The following is a 4,210-nucleotide window of genomic DNA, read 5'->3' as shown; positions in this document are numbered from 1 at the left end:
GCAAGTAACAATAGATGTTGGTGAGGATGTGGGAAAAAGATTAACTGATACATCGATAGTACATCGATAATGGGATTGTAAATTAGGGTGAGCTTTCTGAAAAGCAGTAGGGAGATTCCTTAGAAAATTTAGAATGGAACCAACATTTGACCCAGTTATCCCATTATCCCACTCCTTAGTATATATTTTTATATCCAAAGGATTTAAAAGCAGCTCAATTCACAATAGCTAAGCGATGTAACCAATATGCCTTTCAATAGATGAATGAATAAAGAAAATGTGGTATATATACACAATGGAGTATTACTCAACCATAAGTATGAATGACTTTCTGACATTTGCCAGCAAATAGATGGATCTGGAGACTATACTGCTAGGTGAAATAAACAATCCCAAAAAATCAAGGTTGAATGTTTTCTCTGGTATGTGGATACTAACACAACCCGAGTGGTGAGGGTAAGAGTAGAAGTTCAGTGGATTAGACAATGGGAAATGGGGGATAGGAAAAGGAAAGACAGTGAAATGAATGTGATGCAATTTACCCCTGTACCCATAGGAAAACAACTCAGTGAATACCACCATCTTGTACATCTACAAGAATGGTATCCTAACGAGAATAATATATATTTCATTCTTGTATAATAAAGTCAAAGTGGATTCTATTGTCATGGATAACTAAAGAGAACCAAAAAATTTTAAAATAAATAAATAAATTAAGATAACCTGGTACTTTCCTATCAATAGTTGGAGAAGGGAGACAGCATGAAAAGGAACTGCAACTGTAGTTTAATTCTGTCCCAGGGATGGAATTCTAAATTTTCTGAAAATACAACCATACAATACAGTGGTGGAGAAAGGGAGAGTTGAGCTTCAGCCCTGAGACCACCCAGTGTCCTCCTTAACATCCACTTGGTATTTGGGGGTTTCAGTTGTTGTCTGAATACAGTGTTCTTTCTTCAAGAAAAAAAAAGGAGGCGGTGCTTAAAAAACCATTGAATTGATTAAATATTGATTATTGATTGTAGACAACAGATAACTAAAGACTAAGGAGACTAAGAAGGAATAGCTAGTAAAGGATCATGAAATGTTCAGGAAAAACCTGTGAGAACTAGAAATTCATGATATTTAGAAAGATAAAGATCAAAGACAATGCATTCTACTCTTTGGATGTCTAAGCAGAGAATGGGTTGAATAGTTGCATCAGGAATGGTCAGGTAGTTTGGAATATAGGGGGGAAATCAGTAGGTTTTAGAAATGTTAAAAATGTGTTCCTCCTGTTATATTCAGGAAAATGATGTCAAGAAAGGAAAAAAAAAAAAAAAGGAAATTCATGATTAGGGGCCACAGCATGAGAGTGATGATAAAGATTTGAGAATACCATTCCAGAAAAACTCACAGAAAAAAAAAAAAGAATTCTTACGCATATACTAAATAGAAGAATTATTTTAAAATGATTTTTATGGTACAATATGAAGAAATCAAGATTTGTATGTTTCTGTGGTGGAACTGTATGTAAAACCACTGAAGTGAAAGACCTTCTGGGGAGGGAGGAGAAGCAGCAGGTGATGGGTGGGGACCTCCATCCACAGGTGAGACTCAGCGGGAGGGCAGAGGAGGGATGGAGGAGGTTGTCTGCACCCCCTGGGCATCAGACCCCAGGACCAAGGCCAGCTGTGCAGCACCCAGCGCTCAGACTCCGCTGGCAGCTCAGCCTTTGCAGCTCGACCTTCATGTCTCCGTTCCTCAGAGAGTAGATGACGGGCTTCAAGGAAGGGGTGAGGATGGAGTAAAAGACGGTGCCAGACGACCCTGGGTGGGGGAGTCCTGAGAGGCAGACCTCAGATAGGTGAAGCTTCCACAGCCGTAAAACAGAAGGAGGGTGGTCAGGCAGGAGAAGCAGGTGGACAAGGCCTTCCAGCGACGGTCCCCCGAGGGAATCCGTAGGAGGGTGGAGAGGATGTGGATGTAGGAGAGGAGGGTGAGGGTGAAGGAGCTCAAGATGAGGCAAAGCCCACCTCTTGCCTGGGGTGGAAGTCAGCACAGAAGAGCCTCATGAGAGCGGGAATGTCACAGAAGAAATGCTCCACTCCGTTGGGCCAACAGAAGGGCAGGGAAAGGTATTGACTGTGTGGAAGGCAGAGTAGAGGGCCCCGCCCACCCCCGCCCACCCAAGACAGGACCGCCAGTGCCCAGCACTGCCAGTTCTCATGATGGTCCCATAGAGCAGGGGCCTGTAGATGGCCACTCACTGGTCATAAGACATGGCCATGAGCAGAAAGCACTCAGCTGAAGCAAGCATGAAAAACATAAGCTGAGCCACACACTCGAGGTAGGAAATGACCCCAGGGCCCTGTAGGGTGGTAGCCAGTGCCTGGGGATGGTGACCAAGGTGTAGCTCAGGTCCAGAAAACACAAATTCTTCAGGAAGAAGTACATGGGTGTGTGGAGGCGGCTGTGTCTAAGCACAGCTGTGATGATGGACATGTTCCCCAGGAGGCCAAAGGCGTAGACCAACAGGAAAGAGACAATGACCAGTGGCCTCCATTCTGGGATGTCTGAGAATCCCCTGAAGATGAAGTGTGTCACTCTGGTCTGATTGGACATTTCTCCCCCTCTGAAGTTGTGTTCAGATGCAGTGGCCACAGATAGCTAAGAGGAGGTCAGCTGGGAATATGTCTAGGGAGGTCCTTTGTCTACAGAGGTGCATCTTCTCTCAATGGAAAAATATCCTAGAAGCAGCTTATATGAGAATCATAATCCAGGAAATTGATGAATCACTCTGCAGCCTGTTCCCCAATTACACTGCTGGAAAACAGTGTCTCATGGAAGAGAGGAGACGAGGGGAGGGAGGGGAAAGCAGAGAGGAGAGGATAACAGAGGAGACAGATGTCTGTCAATTTTTCCTTCCATTCATTGTGGGGGCTTCAGGTAAGAGGTCTCATGTATTTATTTCACACATTGACCCAGGTCACCACTTGGGGTGTTTCAGTGAATGGAGAGATGGTTCTTTTTTAACACTTTCCTTCCTCATGGTTCTCCTGCCCATAGATTTCCCCAGCCCTCCTAGGTTTTATAATACTCTGGAATAATACTTGGGAAAACACTAGCTATAATAAAAAACTAGGAATGGAACCCTGAAATGACACTGCTGTCCCACTCCTTTGTATTCATCCAAAAGAACTAAAATTGGCTTAGTATAGTGACTCAGCCACATCCATCCATGTTTACAGCACACTCCCAAGAGCCAAGATAGGGGACCAGCCCAGGAGCCTGTGAAGAGATGAATGGGTCTAGAAAATGTGGACTAGTATGGCTGAGTTTGCTCAGCCACCAAGAAGAATGAAATGATGTCATTTACTTGTAGGTGCATGGAGGTGGAGCAAAGGGATGAAAGTGGAGAACTTCATGCTGAGTGAAATAAGCCAGAGTAAGAAAACCAAGGGTGGAATGTTTTCTGTCTTATGTGGGTTAGAACAAAATAAGGAATGGGGGAAAGAGTGGACCTCAAGAAGGGAAGACAGTGGAGTGGAAGGGTTGGGGTGGTGAGCAGGGATGGGGAGAGGAGGATCTGAGAGTTGAGGTTCACCAAACTATTCTGTGCACATGTGTAAACCCCCAGGGAAGGCCGCCCTTATGTTTATCTGCCCAGTGCTAATTTAAAAAACAACAAATAAATAGAAAGAAGGCCATTACAACAGGAAGGAGGTCAGGGAATAGGAAAGGGGAGGGGAAGGGGAAGTACAGGGGGTTGAAAGGGGCAATTTAGTTTCATGCACATTCTAATATTTCAAAATAAAACCCACTATCATGTATAACTATAATGCACCAATAAAATCATTAAAATTATTTAGTAAAAAAATTTAGTGTCAAATTTCTATAAGGAAAGTCTTACATATGTACTTCATTAATTCAATTTGAAATATGAAATATGTAATATAATTCAGAAAATATTATACACTGCACTTACTTCAGTACAATATATTTAATGAACATGGATATATTTTAGAAAAAGGAGAAGATCAAAACATGTACTAAGAAATCTAAAGTTCAAACACATTTTCAAACAGTTGCTCTTTGTGGGGACAAGTGCATGGGGTACTGCGCACATGGCATATGTTAAGGGCTTCTGGGTGACAGGCCACTCCCCTTGTGCTAGGCATGTGAACAGTAGGCCACTTACCCCTGTAGGCACAGCCCTGGGCATGAGGCC

General features: G+C 43.2%; 1 pseudogene; it reads right to left on the bottom strand.

The window, feature by feature from the left end:
- Nucleotides 1-1,648: 1,648 nt before the first annotated feature.
- On the bottom strand, nucleotides 1,649-2,604 carry LOC143385754 (olfactory receptor 5A1-like; annotated as a pseudogene).
- Nucleotides 2,605-4,210: the final 1,606 nt, after the last annotated feature.

The sequence above is a fragment of the Callospermophilus lateralis genome, unplaced genomic scaffold (genome assembly GCF_048772815.1).
Source record: "Callospermophilus lateralis isolate mCalLat2 unplaced genomic scaffold, mCalLat2.hap1 Scaffold_1712, whole genome shotgun sequence".
NCBI lineage: Eukaryota > Metazoa > Chordata > Mammalia > Rodentia > Sciuridae > Callospermophilus > Callospermophilus lateralis.
This window is presented reverse-complemented; position numbering and strand designations above follow the sequence as displayed.